This window comes from Echinops telfairi, unplaced genomic scaffold, assembly GCF_000313985.2.
Source record: "Echinops telfairi isolate 266 unplaced genomic scaffold, ASM31398v2 ScPeMD7_60;HRSCAF=208, whole genome shotgun sequence".
Classification (NCBI taxonomy): domain Eukaryota; kingdom Metazoa; phylum Chordata; class Mammalia; order Afrosoricida; family Tenrecidae; genus Echinops; species Echinops telfairi.
The window spans coordinates 35,501,796-35,520,861 of NW_022103958.1; the positions used below are offsets into that span (position 1 = coordinate 35,501,796).

Below are 19,066 nucleotides of genomic sequence, written 5' to 3' on the forward strand. Positions count from 1 at the left end.
ATGGCATTGGGGGGACTTATTCTGATTCATCCACAGTAATATCTCAGTTGCCTTGAAGAAAATGTCCGTATATAATGACATAATTGTTAATACGATTCTTTTGCCAACTAGGCAAACTGTCATTAATGTGTGCATTAGTAATCAGTGTAGGGTTTTCTCAAAACTACTGCAGCACCAGCAGCTCTGTTTTAGATGCTCTTGTGGTCCTTTCACAGTTTATTGTGCTGCAGTGGGGCTGAATTTACTGGCTGTGTTTGACGGTGGAGTAGAGCTGCATAGGCGTCAACATTAAAGTGATTCAGGGCCCATCGCAGAAAAATTCTTCTAAACTTGCAATAGGAAACAACATGAGATTTGGAGGCAGTTTGCTAAGAGCTGCAAATAAATTAGACTATTTCCCCCCTCAAAGTTGCTTTCTGAATTTCTTTTTAAACAAGAAGATAGGCTTAATCACCTTCCACTATCCTTATATTAATCTCATTAATAGTTAGTTATAGGAATTAAATGTATATAAAGAGGAGGAAATAAAGCCATTAATTGAACTCGGTGGTCGTCTCAAGGGAGCCCTGGTTTTGCAGTTTTAAAGTGCTCCATCGCTAACCCAAACACTAGGTTTGAGCCTACCAGGTACTTTGTGGGAGAAACATGTGGCTGTTTTGTCTGTAAAGATTTTAACGGGGGCAGTTCTGCTCTGTTGTCCAGGGTTGCTGCGAGTCAGAATAGACTCCACTGCAGAAGCGGTGGTGGTGGTCTTAAATACAAACAAGTTGAAGGAGGCAAGAAAGGAATAAATGTGCAGAGCTAGCTATTACTTTTCTAATACAGTGATCTATAAGATGTGAAATACAATCTGTTTACACAACTATTTTAGTAACTACTCCGTTTATAAAGATTGTTTGAATACTCAGCACCATCTAGTTCATTTTGCTGTATTCTCATCTCTATACATCACTTGCAGCATAGTTTAACCTGAAGTATATATTTCATGCTATTTGGAGTATGGATGTAAACCCTGATCATTTCACCAAATGTTTGCCAGCCCCAAAGTGTCCAAATGTGAGCTAAATATTGCCAGTAAAGACAAAACATTTTCTGAATTATTTCCAGCTATACATGTGTTTATATATCTACTACATATTTCTTGCTGGAATTTAAAAAAGATAATTGAAAATAAAAATATGATTTAAAAATTAAGAACAAGAGGTCCAAAACATCAGCTTCCATTAATGACTAGAAAAAAGGACTGAACTTGAGACTGAATCAGTCAAAAAGAGTTTGATCTGATGATGTAATGCTTGTTATTATTATCATTTGCCTGGCATTAAGGACTTGGCACAGTGCTTAAAAGAGTAGCAAAGATGGTCTCTGGCCTCAAGGCTTAAAACGTGATATGTTACTAGAGAGTTTACATGGGTGGAGTTCTCTTTGGATACAAACTGTCCTGGACTTAGTTCTTTCTCTTTCTTTTCAGCTCACACAGTTTCATATAAGTTTAGGTGAATTAATTCATTAATAAAAGTAGATTTTCTATTTTTATTTCACTTCTGAGCACTTTTATACCTTTGGGACACACAAGCACATCAACAAGGTATGTTTGATAGTTAACTATTATTTTTCTCTTTTAATTCTGGGAGAGTAGATATTAAGCAATAGCATTCATGGAACCCAAATCTGTACCCCTGTACCTGCCTGCATGAAGCAGAATATATATATTTTTTCTCTTAAAGCTATGGCGATCTGGTAGCAATCCTATAGCTTGGGTTTTATTATTGCCACGAGTATTCAGGGACTCGATGCAGAAAATGAAGGAAAAATCATCTGTGTTATCCTCCTGTGAATATTATACTTCTTCTGTTATTATGTATGTACAGCATCATCAGTTTGAGTGGATTATTTGTAAGTCAGATGGGTTTCACATAATTGGGTATTTGATAGAGCAGTCAGTGCGGACTCGTGGAATGGCTGACCGTTCTCAGAGAGGGAATCATTCTGGGCTTTGTTCCTGGCAGTGGCACTTGTATGTGGGATCTGCTGATTATGCTGATTCTCTTTTCTTCTGGGCTTGTCGTCACAGAACACATGGCTGATGGGGAATCACTGAAGGAAGGCTGAGAAAGTAAAGACACAAAAAGTGGGTGTAGACGATAGAGTTGAATTTCAGACAACTTTGAAAGCCTGATGTTTTTGAGGAGAAAGATGTGTTGAACAAATAGGTGAAATACTTGTCTCTAGTCTAATTCATTGTAGCAATTGGGAAGAGGTAAAAAAGTAAATGTTTTGGAAATGTTGATGGCAACATATGTGCAAATTTGCTTCATACAATTGATGTATGTATTGTTATAAGAGCTGTAAGAGGCTTGAATACAATGATTTATTAAAATGAAAAAAAAGAAAAAGGGAGAAAATGTAAGTGAAAAAGAAATGATTGAAGTAGGAAATTTTTGATTTCCTACTTCAAAATTTTTTATTTTGATTTCCTACTTCAAAAAATAGATTTGAGGGCATTTTAAAAACACCTTTTTATTGTGAATTGATTGAAGGTGAGTGAGCAAGTCAGTTTTCTATTCAGCAATTAATGTAGATTTTATTTGATGCCACTGATGGCTAGCTCCTCTATGTCGATCCCTTATTACACTTCCTATTTCTGTTCCTCCTTCCTTTCCTAGTCCTCCTGAACTCCGTCCTCCGATAAATGCTGCCCTTGTAAATTCTCAAATAGTTGGCTCTCCTAAGGTGTGGGTACCAATGTACTGTTATTGTTTCTCTTAAAGACCTGTTTATTGTTTAGCTGAAAATTAAGCTGTGTGTGTGAGTTCATTTCTAGACTAAGGTCTGTAGTTTTGGGGGTTCCATCAGTTTCTTAAACCAGTAAGCTTGGACTTTTTTTAAAGCATTTTGAGTTTTGTCCTACATTTCCCTCATTATCCAGCACATTATAATGTGATCCTTTTCAGAGAAGTTGGAAGTGAGAGTTGGGCACCGGTTTATTTCTTCTGGTCTCAGGCTCATGGGGACTGTTGTTCTTGGGATTTGTTGAATACATTGTTTCCTTGGGTCTACAATTTTCCTCACTCCTCTTTACTCTGCACAAGCATAGACCAATTGTATTAGTCTAGGTACTTTAGAGAAACAAATCCACAGCAACTCATTATAAGAGAGTTTTATGTAAATAAAGTGTGCATCACGAAAACATCCCAACCCAATGCTGCCCAAGCCCACAAGTCCAACATTAACCCATTAACCCAACACCAGTCCACAAAGTCCTCCACCTCACAAAACAGAGGCAATGATGCCGACTGCAGGAGGAAAGCTAAGTCAGTGAACGAACAAGCATCTCAGCACTAGCAGGGGTCTCCACATGGCTGCTCCAGCTCCCAGGGCTGCATCGGGATAGGTCCATGTGGCTTCTCCTTGGGGATGTCTTGTAGGAAGTCAATCTTGGAAGCTGAAGCAGGGAACTGCTAAGGCAGCTGCACCCTGGTGCGACCATCACAAAACAAGAGACCTGAGAACTAGAAAGGCGAGGCTCACCACCCATTTATCCCTCCGCCTTTCAATTAGCCCCACATGTGATTATCGACCAGGTTGGCAAAATTAATTAACTCACCAATAATTGCACATAGATGACTATTGGTCATTACTTGATTTGTGGAAATATTAATTTCTGTTAGACGTTAAGTAGTAAATTATGGGGAATTTTCAGCACCACTCCCCCAATTCATTTTAACTTTACTGATTTAAGTTCAGTGTAATTTAAATACACAACTATAGGACCTTTAGGAAATGGGTGCCTACCTGGAAAACATAATGAGAACACTTTAGTTTTTCCTAGGTAAAAACTAATATTAAAGTATGAGAAAATAATCACTCATATCACACACTAATATTTTATGTGTAAGAACTTCAGAAATATCTCATGAATTGTAACTAGAAAGAATCTTTAGATATATTAGATAAAGAATTATATTAATTATGTTTCAAGTTTGGTATACATGATATGCATGGTATACAAAGGTTAGGAGCCCTGGTGGTGTAGTGGTTATGAACTGGACTGCAATCCACATGGTTGGCAGTTCAAAACCACCAGCAGCTCAGTGAGAGAAAGACTGGGCTCTCTACTCCTATAAACAGTGACAGACTTGGAAACCCACAGGGGGTCACTATGAGTCAGCATTGACTCAATGGCAGTGAGTGAGCATTTGGGGGTTGGAAAGCTGTTTGGATTCATAACTTTTTGTAACATTTTTTCCCCATTCTTGCCTTTGTCACTCTCCTCTCCTTCCTTCCCTTCTTCCTTCTCATCTTATTTATTTATTTAAATTACGAGTTTGTTGATTTTCATTTGGTCTGTTTGCTGCTTGCCAAGCTGTAAGAGAATACCTAATTTGTGTTCCTTACTTTGATACTGGGTCATATTTTGATGCATAAGGACTGAAGAGTCCTGAATGAATTTTCTAATGATCTAAGGCTACTTTAGTTCACTTGTGCAATCAACCTAAGGAACTGTTTTACCATTTGAGGGGATCGAGGAAAATTATCAAGAAATTGTAATCTTTATTGATCAGCGTTTTACTAAACTTGAATTAGAATTTGTCAGATTTTAAGGCTTGTTTGAAAGTTTTCTGTCTATGAATAGAATAGAAGAATAATGATCTAAATGGATAAAAATAAAAGTTTTTAGAAACTACTGTGAGATATTTATACAGCTATATAACTTCCAACCAAAAGAGAAGTCCTTTGCGTGTTTAGAGTTAGGGCAGATAAACTCTTTCACATAGAGTGAAGTAATATCAGTTCTTGATGTTGGCTGTTTCTTGGGAATAGTTTGATTTAGGAATCAAGGAGATTACATATTCCATCCAAAAGTGTAAAGTTGTTTTATAGATCATCTCAAGGATACTAAGCCAGGAGACCAAACCCAGATATGTCTGAAAGGATGTTGAAAATTGGTGATGGCAATTGATGTGTGTATGGATTGGGATAACAGTTGTATGAGCCCCTAATAAAATGTTATAAAAAAATTTTAACATTGATAAAAATAAATAAATAAATAAATAAATAAATAAGAAAATTGGTGATGGTTATGATGATATAGAAAACTGAGACAACGACAAGCTGTATAGCAGCTCGAAATATTTAGGAACAGGCTACCATGTCCACAGAAGTATCTAATAAACACCTCTCAGTTTCTGTGGCAGGAGAATGGTAGAGATTGGCAGTCAAGTTCTATACTTGGATAGAGAAGTAAACAAAGAAGTACTGTTGCTTGTGCCAAGCACTTATACTCTTCCAGGCTTTGTGGTGGGCACTTTTATGATATTATTTCTAATCCTGAAACCTTATGACATAATCACTTCTCCCTTCATTATGATATCTATATTCTGATTTTTTGTGTGCCTTTATAGCACTCAAAATGATATCTAATTATCTCATTCTTTATGTTCATTTCCTTAACTAGACTAAAAGTTCTGTTAGGGCAGACAGAAACCATGCCTGTTTTGTTCAAACATACAAAAAGCCAGTTTCTAGTATGGGGCCTTACACATAATGAATTCCCAATAAATATTTGTTGGGGGAATGAATAAATGAACAAAAATAGAGATGATAGAAAGAATTAAGGAAAAAAATGGAAGGAAGGAAAAGTCAGAAGTGGGATTCAAACACTGACTCCAGAACTCATCTTTTCCACTACAGCACATCAACAGGATGTACCAGAATATGAATTTATCTGGTAACATGTTTTCTAGGTTGTTCATATGCCTCAGAACAGGTTAAATATTTGACCTCTGCACTGTTCTGTGGTTGAATGCCATGAAAAAGACCTATCACCAGAAAGCTGATGGTGTCCGGCTACCAAAACATATAGCATCTGAGGTCTTAAAGACCTGAAGATAAACAAGTGGTCATCTAGCTGAGAAACAACAAAACCCACATGGAAGAAGCACACCAGCCTATTCCTACTCAATCGCTGAGGATAAAGCGGATACATAAGCAAATGTGGTGAAGAAAGCTGATGGTGCCCGGCTATCAAAAGATATAGTGTCTGGGTCTTAAAGATTTAAAGATACACAGGCAGCCATCTAGCTGAGAAACAACAAAGCCCACATGGAAGAAGCACACCAGCCTGTGAGATCACAAGGCGTTGAAGGGATCAGGTATCAGGCATCAAAGACTAAAAAAAAAATGAATCAGCATTGTGAATGAGGGGCAGTGCGGAGTGGGGACCTAGGGCCCATCTGTGGGAAATTGGACATCCCCTTGCAGAAGGGCTGTGGGGAGGAGATGAGCCAGTCAGAGTGTAGTGCAGCAATGATGAAACGTACAATTTTCCTCTAGATCTTGAATGCTTCCTCCCCGCCACTGTCATGATCCCAATTCTACCTTACAAATCCAGCTGGACCAGAAGATGTACACTGGTACAGATAGGAACTGGAAATACAGGGAGTCCAGGACAGATGAACCCTTCAGGACCAGTGATGAGAGTGGCAATACCGGGAGGGTGGAGGGAAGGTGAGGGAGAAAGGAGGACGGACAGCGGAGAAGTGGGTGAAGGGAGACGTCGGATGGTGTAAGATATGACAAAACAATAATAATTTATAAATTTATCAAGGGCTCATGGGGGAGGGGAGAGCGGGAAGGGAGGGGCAAAATGAGGAGCTGATACCAAGGCCTCAAGTAGAAAGCAAATGTTTTGAGAATGATGATGGCAACATATGTACAAATGTGCTCGACACAATGGATGTAGGTATGGATTGTGATGAGTTGTATGAGCCCCCAATAAAATTATTTTAAAAAAAGACCTATACTACCCTTTCCTCACCCTGCTGCAATACTGTACTCACGATAACTATTCTACCCAGACACACAGATCTCAGCTCCTAGATTTGCAGGTTTCTAGCTCCTCTAGAATAGAAAATGCATTTTTCTGTTTTCGTCCCTGATTGTCCCTCAGTTTAGTTTCTTGTGCTACTAAGTGGGCTTTTGTAATGGGCAGTGTTTGTTGTGTTTCCTGGCGGAGACCTGTATCACTGTGATTCAGAGAGAACCTGTTGGAAGAGCTCATCTTCAACAAGGAGATTTTGGCCAGATGTATATAAGGCACTGGTGCTTGGTTTGATCTGTCAGCAGTGAGATACATCCATTTATTTAATTTGTTGCTGCTTGAATTTTTTCCTCGTTATTAATGAAGATTATTTCCAAGTTTTCGTTTTGGTTGTTGTTGTAAGAATGCTATTGATGGTTCTCATTTTCTGTTATTTCTGCTGCCATCTTTTAAAGAGCCGTACTGTGTGTTTCTACAGTCTAGGGAGGAATGTCATCAGGCTTTCCTGATCTCATCGTGAAGAAGGTCTTACATTGTGTCGGCTTCCAGCAATGCTGTGCGTCCTTGAAGGCGTACACGAGGCTTTGTGCTTAAGTCAGTTAAGAAATATGTACACTCAGATATGTGGAATAACTGATGTTTAAACCTTTAATCAAATTCAAATTGTCCTATAGAAGCTTCTAAAAGGATGCAAGAAGCACTGATCATCTTTACTTGAACCACATTGAAAACCTAGAAGGTCTGACCTTATGCAAATTTATAATTTGAGGTCTATTTAGGAGTAAAAGAATCCAAATTAAGGGACTCTCAGGGAAGGGAAAAATTATCTCTGTGTAATTTAAAGCAGCCTGCCCTTTTTGGAGATTAGTATATTAGTGAGGCGTGATCTGGCCCATTAGGATCTTTATTCTTATTATGGCTGGGTACAATGTGCTTTAAAGGATCTTTATGTTGGATGATCTGATCAGGGGCCAATTTAGTTCTAATGTGGCTTCTGAAACCTATTTAAAAATACAGTTATTTGTTTTCCCAGTTATGGAACATCCTATTTGGTAGCAAATATTTTCTTCCTAGAAGAGTTATCTGTTTAAATTAATTCAACTTCACAATATAAATTGACATAAAATATCAATATAAAATGCAAAGCACACCATTAATGTTGTATTGGAAACAAATACAAATGTACTAAGTCCCTGCCCTCAAGCACCTTCGAATTTAGATATAATTTATGAGTCTCTCTTATTTCTTGTGTCCTTAGTTTCTAATACAGTACATGGCTCAAAGAGGGGTGTGTTGATAAATGTTAATCAAGTTAAATTTATTATTGCTGAGGAGTTAGAAGGAGAGAGGTAATTTCCTATGCAGAATATGTCAAATGCCTTCCCAGAGACAAAACAATGCTGTAGGGACAGAGTCAGCAAACTGTAGCTCTTAGCCATGATGTACATGTGGTTCTAATGTAAAATTGAAAAAAAATTAAAGAATTGTATTCATATAATATTGATTTACTTTGTTTCAAAAAATATATTTATGGCTCTCCAATAATTTTAAAATATCTGTGAGGGACAGGATTGGCTCTCAGTCGCAAAAGTTTGCCAACCCCTGCACTAGGGTATTCAAAAGACGTTCAATACTTTTTAATTTTTGCAATTTTATTGACATATAATCCATGTATTATACAATTCAATAGTTCAATCATATCAAGAAGAATTGTACAATCATTATCACAATCCAGGTTAGAACATTTTCTTTTCCTTTTTTTCATAACCAATCTCCTTTAAAATGAGCAGTGCACTCACTGTCAGTTCTAGGGTTACTTCCCCAAATACTTTTTTTAATGTTTTCTTTTGGAAGCAGATGTTTTAAAAATTGTGCTACTCACATGCACACACACAAATGTGTGTCAAAAAGTACTGCTTAAACCCATGTCGTCTGTGACGAATCATCCCTCATCTCCTTGTCTTGGCCTGTGGTGCCTTTGGAGCCTCTGGCCTCGGCCTCTGCCTCCAGAAGCATGGATCTGGAATGCGCTCTGCTCATGGCTCTTCCTTGATGGTCTCAGGAGTCTTTTTTCCTGCCTCTGAGCTGCCTCATTCTGATAGCCAAGGGAAACCCCAAATTGACCAATCCTAAATTACTCTGATAGCTTATTTATACGGTTTCTACCAATCCTTTGGTGGCAGTTAGAAGTGGATAGTAGAGCCATAGGTAATTAATTTTATCCCACTACAGCTGTAGTCGTCTTTAATCTTGAAGTCAGTGCTTAAAATCTTCTTTGCTTCCAGCAAAGATTTTTTCACATGCATATCATAGGTTGTTAATGAACCTTCTTCCAATCTTAGTGCTGAAGTCTTCTTTACGTAGCTCAGCTTTTGGCTTACTTACTCAGCATACAAAAGGAATAACCCTGGCAAAGGGTAAAACCCTTATGTACACTCTTCTTCCTTTTAAACCATGCAGTGTCCCCTACTTCTGTTCAAGTGACTGCCCCTTGCTCTATGTACAGGTTCCACACGAGCCAACAAAGTGTTCTGAAATTTCTATTCTTTGCAGTGTTATCAAGAGTTTTCAAACCGATCACAATGATTGATGTACAACCCCCTCCCCACCCCAGAGTGACGAACAACAGAAACATGGGTGAAGGGAGACAGCGGATGGTGTAAAATATGAAAATAAAAATAATTTTTAAATTATCTAGGGTTCACGAGGGTGGGAAGGGGGAGGGAGGTGAAAAAAGAGGAACTGATACCAAGGACTCAAGTAGAAAGGAAATATTTTGGAAATGATGGTGGCAACATATGTACAAATGTGCTTGATACAGCCAATGTATGGATGGTTATAAGAGCTATAAGAGCCCCCATTAAAATTAAAAAAGAACTTTTCTATGATTCACACAGCTAAGTACCTTTAGTAGTTAATAAGCATCTTTCTGTTTCATCAAGATCCATCTGACATCATCAGTGATCTCCCTCATTCTATGTCCTCTTCTGAATCCAGCCTACATTTTGGGTCTGTCTGTCTATGTCCTGCTGCAACCAGGTTTGAATTATTTTCAGGATGATTTTACTTGCATGTGATATTAATACTATTTTCAATAATTTATATATTCTGTGGGCCATCTTTCTTTGGAATGGATCTTTTCTAGTTGGTGAGGCAGATAGTTTGTATTCTAAAGTTCTTGGCATAGACAAGTGACCACCTCCAATGCACTATCACTTTTAAAAAATGTTTCAACTGATATTCTGTCAATACCTGGAGCCTTGTTTTTCACTGATGCTTTAAGTGCAGCTTGGACTTCTTCCTTCAATGCCAGTGGTTCTTGTTCATATGCTACCCCTTGAAAGGGTTGAATGTTGACCAGTTTTTTTTGTTTCAGTGACTTTTGTCTTCCTCCTCGCTTCTTTTTTTTTTTAAAAAGATACTTTTATTGGGGCCTTTTACATCTCTTATCACAATCCATACATTCATCCAGTGTGTCAACACATTTGCACATATGCCACCATCATCATTTTCAAAGCATTCTCTTCCCACTTGAGCCCCTGTTTTTGATGCTTCTTGTGTCAGTGAATATTTTGCCCCAGAACCCTTTCATCCTACACTCAAAGCTTGAACTTTGTCGTTTTTCATAGCTTGAGATATGCGGATCCAGTTCTTCCCCTTTGGCTTTCTAACTTTGGGTCTCTTCACATTGCACATTCATGCTGTATTTGATCTTACTGGCCATTCCTTTCCAATGTGTCAAGTCTGTTCTTGAGTTGGTCTCTAAATTCAGGTGGGATATGCTAAAGGTCACGTTTTGGCTGTTAAAATCTTGAAACCATAGAAACAGTCAGCAAAAATATCAAATTGTGAAGCTATTGTTTCTTGACTGTTGAAAAATAAATAAACAAAAGGCACAAAGAACACGAAAACAAAAAACAAAGTGGCATCTAGTTTGGACAAGATATAGGCTAGAAAATTTAGTGCTAGTCCAAATTGTTGTAGCCTAATACGAAACTTTGAAGTTCGATAGATCATAGTGTATATTAACCAAATAGATCAGTGGTATGGGAGGAAGTTTGTTTTTGAAAGTCTAACCTAACTAGGAGTTGGTAGAATTGATTTTGAGAAAAGAGGGCTTGAGAAGTATCTTTGAGGGCTGCTTCAGTAGTTCATGTAGGGAGCAAAAGGGTGAAACAAGGGTAAGATCACTGGACTAGAAATAGAGGAACAGAAAGAAAAGTCGATGCCAAAGTGGGACCAATGAGACTAGTTAGACGATAGTAGGTAGAGAATGTGAGGAAAGAGTCAAAATGATTTCCATTTCTTTGCTCCTGTTCTGTTATTCATCATGATACTGAATTATAGAAAAGGCAGAGGGAACATCATTGTACAAAATATCCCGTGTCAAACCCTCAAATTCCTGGCATTTCATTAGTTAGATCATCACTAAAAATTAAGGTGTGTTTTTTTGCCCTCTCCACAGAGAACTGGGAAGAGGATATATTTTCACAGGAATCAGAATATCCTTAAAAATAAAATTCCCTGAGAATTTAGAAGCAGAACATATAATTGCAAATGGCAATTAAACTAGAAGCTGAAGTGCACTGGCAGGGCTGTGTTAATTTCCCAGACATGTAAACCCTGGCTACCACAAGTGTGAGAAAAGTGAAGATACTTGAGATTATGGCATTCCTATCATGTGGTTCTTACATAGGGACTAGTTTATCACATCTGGTAGGAATAAGACAGGTGTGCCCAGAGTTTAGTGACTTTTAAAACTCTCAATCTGATGACTACTACCCTGGTTCTGTTGCCACATTCTGTCTTTGTCCACTAAAGATAGAGTCACAGTGTGTACTTAAGATATAGGCCCTCGCAGGAGTTAGAAAAGCTTACTGAAATAAAAGTAAAAAAAAAAAATAGACTTTTTCAAGAAAATATGTTAAAGTTAAGTTGATTTTGTGGGGGAGCCTCATCATTCATATTATCTTATTGTTTAGACTAATACATTAATTCATTCAGTGAATGAGAATATAAATAGTTTTCAAGGAATTTATAACCCATGGGAGGAGATGAAATGTAGTTGTATGCTAAAGAGGAGCAAAGAAAAAAAATGTGTGCTGGCCAGTTAGCTCAGTTGGTTAGAGCATGGTGCTAATAATGCCAAGGTCGCGGGTTCAATTCCCCGATTGGACCACTGAGTGTGTTCTGCTGAAGACAAATGGCTGCATAAACAAATGAGGTGAAGAAAGCTAATGGTGCCTGGCTATCAAAAGATATAGCGTCTGGGGTCTTAAAGGCTTGGAGGTAAACAAGCAGCCATCTGGCTCAGAAGCAACAAAGCCCACATGGAAGCACACCAGCCTGTGTGATCATGAGGTGTCGAAGGGATGAGGTATCAGATATCAAAGAACAAAAAATGATATCATTGAGAATGAGGGACAGTGTGGAGTGGGGACCCAGAGCCCATCTGTAGGCAAATGGACATCCCCTTACAGTGGGGAGGAGACTAGCCAGTCGGGTACGGTGTAGCAACGATGAAACACAACTTTCCTCTACTTCTTAAATGCTTCTCCCCCACCCCACCCCACTGGCATGATCCCAATTCTACCTTACAAATCTGGCTAGACCAGAGGATGTAAACTGGTACAGATCGGAACTGGAAACACAGGGAATCCAGGACAGATGATCACTTCAGGACCAGTGCTGAGAGTGGCAATACCATGAGGGTGGAGAGAGGGTGGGGTAGAAAGGATCTACATATAACCTCCTCCCGGGGGAAGGGACAACAGAAAAGTGGGTGAAGGGAGACTCAGCCAGTGTAAGATATAACAAAATAATAATGTATAAATTATCAAGGGTTCCTGAGGGAGGGAGAAGAGGGGAAGGAGGGGGGGCGGGAAATGAGGAGCTGATGCCAAGGGTTTAAGTGGAGAGCAAATGTTTTGAGAATGATGATGGTAACAAATGTACACATGTGCTTTACACAATTGATGTATGTATGGATTGTGATGAGGTTCTGACACCCAATAAAATGATTAAAAAAATAAAAAAGAAAAAAAGACTGGTACAATGTCCAGCAATTTTCCTTTGGGAAATTCTTTGGCTATAGAGAATGAAAGGGGCTAATCATCTCCCCCCTCCACACAACTCTGTTCGCTTTAGACTCTTGACCAGGGCTTCAAACAGGTTCATTCTGGTTCAACTGTCTGCTGGGGATATTCATTACCACAACAAATATACTGAATCAGAATCCATTTTCTCCAGGTGATTCTCCCACATATTACAGATGCTTATATATACATAAAAATCACCTGGGGGATCTTGCTAAAGTTCAGATTCAAGTGTATCTGCTGTGGAAAGGCAAATTCTCAGTAGAGGCAGCATCAGGGTAGGGGTGGCTTGTGGGGGGGTTGGAAGGTGGTTGTCAAACCAGAATCAGCTGGCTCAGAACCCTGCTCTTGACACATTTTGACCTGATCTTGATCTTGACTGCTTTGCCATCACATCTCAATAGGATATTCTTTCATAACCTTTATGTGACTTAAAAATCTATCTTGGGCTTTGCAAGCAGTGCATATTATGTAGGGCATAATGGATGGTCAGTAAAATGCTTCTTGTATGAATTTCAAAAACTCTATCTCCCATATACTATTAACTAAGATTCTGTAACTTAAATACAACCCTCTTCCCCCACGGGAAAGTTAAAATCTAAAGCCTAGGCTTTTATGTTTCTGTACTTGAAAATCCAAAACCGATAACTTTTTGTGATTTAAGAATGATACAGATGCCTCATACGAAAAGTTTTTTCTTTTCTTTTAAAAAAAAATCATTTTATTGGCCGCTCATACAATTCTTATCACAATCCATACATCCATCCATTGTGTCAAGCACATGTGCACATTTGTTGCCATCATCACTCTCAAAACACTTGCTTTCTACTTGAGCCCTTGTTATCAGCTCCCTCTTCCCTCATGAACCCTTGACAATTTATAAATTAGTATTATTTTGTCTTATCTTACACTTTCCGATGTCTCCCTTCATCCACTTTTCTGTTGTCTGTCCCCCAGGGAGGAGGTTATATGTAGATCCTTGTAATCGGTTCCCTCTTTCTACCCCATCTTCCCTCCACCCTCCCGGTATGCCACTCCCACCACTAGTCCTGAAGGGATCATCTGTCCTGAATTCCCTGTGTTTCCAGTTCCTATCTGTAGCAGTGTACATACTCTGGTGTAGCCAGATTTGTAAGATAGAATTGGGATCATGATAGTGGGAGGGAGAGGAGGCATTTAGGAACTAGAGGAAAGTTGTATGTTTCAGCGTTGCTACACTGCACCCTGACTGGCTCATCTCCTTCCCCCAACCCTTCTGTAAGGGGATGTCCAGTTGCCTACAGACGGACTTTGTGTCCCCAATCTGCACTCCCCCTCATTCACAATGATAGCTTCATATGAAATTTTTAATATGCCCTATGGGATCCCTACCCCATCTGGACTCTTCTGTGCACCAACTATGTGATCTTTGGCAAGGCACACAACCAGTATATGCCTTAGATTTCATATCACGAAAGTGAGAATATTATCTCTTGTGTGTGTGTGTGTTTTCACAAACACCTTCATTGAAGTACAGTTTAAAACAACACACAGCATATATTTGAAGTGCACAATCTCTAAATTTCAACACTGGTATGCACCAGGGAAACAATTTCCACAATGAAGATAATGAACACATTCATCACCTGAACATATTCATCACCGGAAACTTCTTCACACCCCCTCCAAAACTTCAAAATCCTTTATTCCTGCTTCTTCTTTCCACTCCCCTGCTCCATCCTCTGGCAAAAACTGCTCTGCTTTCTGTCCCTTTCAAATCGTTTACAGTTTCAAGAATTTTGTATTTCAAAATGTTGGGGGTGTCTAGTTTCTTTCACTCAGCATGATTTTTTTTTAGATTACTCGTGTTGTACATGTGAATAGTTTACATATTTAATTGTTGAATTGTTGAACTTTATTATATAGCTAGATCACAATTAGATTTTTCATATTTTTTCAGTTCTTGACTACTTATTACAAATACTGCTGCTGTAAGTATTTGTACACAAGTCTTTGTAGGGGCGTTTTTATCTTGAGTCCACTGTTGCAGATGCTGTGTCAGTCCGTGTCATTGCAATCTTCCTCCTCTTTCACTGATCTTCCACTTTACCAAGTACGGTGTCCTTCTCCAGAGAGTGGTTTCTTTTGATAACATGTCCAAGTGCATGAGATAAAGTCTTGCCATTTTCAGTGCTCAGGAGAAATCTGGCTGCACTGCTTCCAAGACAGGTTTGTTTGCCCTTCTGGAAGTTCATAGTTGTTTCACTACTCTCCACCAGTATTAGAACTCAAATGCTCCAATTCATCTCTGACCTTCTTGGGTCATTTTAAGCTGTGATATTTTTTGTTGTCAAATACTTAGGGATTTCTCCAGGAATCTTCTATTATTGATTCTTAGTTTAATTCTATTGTTAGCAGAGAGCATACTATGTAAGATTTGAATACAAGTTACTATGCCTTGTTCTGTGGATTAGTACATCACCTATCTTGGTTCATGGTCCAAGCGCACAAGAAAGAAGAAAGAAGAAAGAGTGTTCTGTTGTTGTTGGAGCCCTCTAGGAATATCATCTGGGCTGAGATGGTTCACAGGGTTGTTCAGGCTTCTATATCCTTACTGGAGTCTGTCTACTTACTTTTATCATTTACTAGGAGAAATATTGTAAAAACTCTGACTATAGTTTTCCTTGGAATTTTATCAGATTTTGCTTCTTATATTTTGAAATTCCAGTAGGTGCATAAGTGTTTAGGATTCTTATGTTCTCCTTATGAATTTATCTCTTTCTTATTATAAAATAATTTTCTTCACTCTTGGTAATATCCTACTTTTCTGATATTCATATAGACACTCAAGCTTTCTTTCTGTTAGTGTTAACATGGTACATATTTTCCATTCTTCTACTTTTAACCTATTTTTATCTATATAATGCATGTAAAAGGAATGTAAAGTTTCACACATTGGAAGTGTTTACTAAAGTGGTTAGTAATATTCTCTCTTTGACTGCACCCATTAATCTCTTGATGTGTGTTTGTCAAATCAATTCTGACTTAGAATAATCTAAAATGACATAGGAGAACTTCCCCCAGAGTTTCCTGGGCTGTAATCTTTATGGGAGCAGATTGCCAAGGCTTTTTGTTGACAGGTGGATTTGTGCTGCCCATCTTTCAGGTCAGTTTAACCAGTGTGCCACCAGGACTTCTTCTATTAAGATTTGTTGTTGTTAAGTGCCATCAAGTGGTTCTGACCCATTAGTGACCCTGTGCACATCAGTACAAAACACTGCCTAGTTATGCAAATCTTCACAATTGTTCCTACGTGTGAGCCCGTTTTAATTTTTGTTCTTTTAAAAAAATCATTTTATTGGAGGATCTTACAACTCTTATAACATTCCATACATCAGTTGTATCAAGCATATTTGTTCATGTGTTTCCATCAATATTTTATAAGCATTTATTTTCTATTTGAGCCCTTGGTATCAGCTCCTCTTTTCCCCCTCACTCCCCCCACCCTCACGACCCTTTGATAAATTATAAATTATTATTATTTTCATATCTTACACCAACTTCTGTCTCTCTCCACCCATGTTTCTGTTGTTCATCCCTCTGGTGGGGTGGGGATTATGTGTTGATCACTGCTATAGGCCCCCCTTCTACCCCTTCTTGCCCCACTATCTCTCTACCCTCCTGGTATCACTACTCCTCTCACTATTGGTTCTGGGGGGTTATCTATCCTGGATTCCCTGTGTTGTGAGCTCTTCTCTGTACCTGTGTACATGATCTGCTCTAGCCGGATTTGTAAGGTAGAATTGAGATCATGATAGTGGGGTGGGAGTTGGGGGGAGGAAGCCCCAAGAGCCAGAGGAATATTATATGTTTCGTCGGTGCTATACTGCTCCCTGACTGGCTCGTCTCTTCCCTGTTATCCTTCTGTAAGGGGATGCCCTATTGTCTCTAGATGGGTTTACGGTCTGTGCTCGATCACCCTCATTCTCAATAATATGATTTTTTGCTGGCATTCATGTGTCTTCTGGTGCCTGTTACCTGATTCTGTCAACCCTCCATGATCACACAGGCTGGTCTGCTTCTTCTGTGTGGGCTTGTTGCTTCTCTGGTAAATGGCCACTTGTTTAACTTCAAGCCTTTAAGATCCTAGATGCTATATCTTTTGATAACCAAGCACCATCAGCTTTCTTCACCACATTTGCCTATGTCCTCATTTTGTCTTCAGTGATTGCGTCAGAAGGGTGAGCATCACAGAATGCCAAGTTATCAGAACAAAGTGTTGTTGCATTGAGGAAGGGCTTGAGCAGAGGCCCAAAGTTCATCCACTTCCTCAATGTACTGCCATATAAATATATGTGCATAGGCCAATACCTCTATTTTTATGAGTTAATATATTTACATGAGTGCACACCTGTATTTATGCCTCTATCCATAGCCTTTCCCCCCTAGATCTTTCCTCTGTTTCCTTTATCCTTCCTTCGGGGTGCCCCATTCCTCTCAGCTTGATTGCTGTTGCTCCAGCACCACTGGAATCTCTACGCCCTCCTTGCTGTTGCTTTTAATTCCCTAGTTGTTCCCCTGTCTGTGGCATTGTTTGTGCTTGAGTTCATTTTATAGCCACTGTGTCAATCTTTCTCATTGAGGATCTTCTCTCTTTTGCTGCCCCTCTACTTTATCAAACAAGCATAATGCCGTCTTCAGAAACTAGTCTGTCTCTCCTGACAACATGTCCAGAGTCCATGAAACAAAGTCCTGCCATCCTAGCCCGTAAGGAGCACTGTGGCTGTACTTCTTCCAAGACAGAGTTGTTTGTCTTTAGGGGCCAGTCCATAGTACTTTCAATATTCTTTTCCAGCACCACAATTCAACCACATTGGTTCTTTTTTTGTCTTCCTTACTCCATGTCCAACTTTCACATGCATATGAGGCAATGGAAAATACCATAGTCTGGGTCAAGTGTACCTCAGTCCTCAAAGTAACACCCTTGCTTTTCCATATTCTAAAGAGGTCTTGTGCAGCAGATTTACCCAAAGCAATGCATCTTTTGATCGTTTGACTGCTGCTTTCATGGGCATTGATTGTGGATCCAAGCAAGACAAAATTCTTGATAGCATCAGTGTTTTCTCCGTTTATCACGATGTTACCTACTGGCCCAGTTATGAGAATTTAGGATTTCTTTACATTGCATCACAAACCATGCTTATGTCACCTTCAACCAACCAACCCAAAGGCATTGCTGTTGAGTTGTTTCTGTCTCGTGGCGACCCCATAGTAAAAGTGCTCCATAAAGCGTTCCAGTCTGTAATCCTTATGGAAGTAGATCTTCAGCCTTTTCTTCCACAGCACCACTGGGTGGTTTCGATTCACCAACTTTTAGCTCTGTAGTCTAAGACCAATAGTTTTTGCCACCTAAGTAATCTTTTACCTATATATTACTTTCTATATGAAATATGTTTTTGACAAACAATTCCCTAATGATTTTTTTACCCATCACCTCTATATCCCTTCTTATATAATTTTATTGATACAATCTATGCTATACATTTTGATTTACTTGTCTGTGTTTTGTAGATTGTAAATCTCAGGCCAATAAAATTTCTCTAGTTTATCTGTCCTAAGCATATAACATGTGTTTGGATGCTTGGTGTATAAATGAATAATCGAGGTTTTACACCTTTTATGACATTTTCAGGAATAGAATTTTTCATTGAGAAGGAAAACTAGGTATTGGGGATTGCAGGCGCATTTGAACAACATGAAAACATAGAAGTAAGATTTTTGTGCTAGACAGTAGCCTAAGAGTAAAAGGTAGTTTTGATTGACGTGAGTAATAAAATAATAATAGCAGTAGTAAGAGAGTTCCTGGGAAGCCGAGGGGGTTATAGAATGAAGAATGGGAAAGTCGTATTGTAGTTTGTTAATCAATCCATTTTGTGACACTTTTGGTACATTATAGATATAGATGGTAGCATTAGACACTCTAAGCCAGTGGTTCTCAACCTTCCTAAAGCCACGTCCCTCTAATACAGTTCCTTCTGTTGTGATGACCCCCCAAACCATAAAATTATTTTCATTGCTACTTCATAATTTTAATTTTGCTACTGTTATGAATTGGGTGACCCCTGCGAAAGGGTCTTTTGACCCCCAAAGGAGTCGCAACCCACAGGTT

The 19,066-nt window shown here is 38.8% G+C and overlaps 1 protein-coding gene and 1 non-coding gene across 4 annotated transcripts in view; both read left to right on the top strand.

Annotated features, from left to right (window-relative positions):
- Positions 1 to 19,066, top strand: part of SOX6 (SRY-box transcription factor 6) — a 655,298-nt gene that overhangs the window by 123,801 nt on the left and 512,431 nt on the right. The window lies entirely within an intron of this gene.
- TRNAI-AAU lies at positions 11,928 to 12,002 on the top strand. Its single transcript has one exon. It is a non-coding gene; the product is annotated as a tRNA-Ile (tRNA).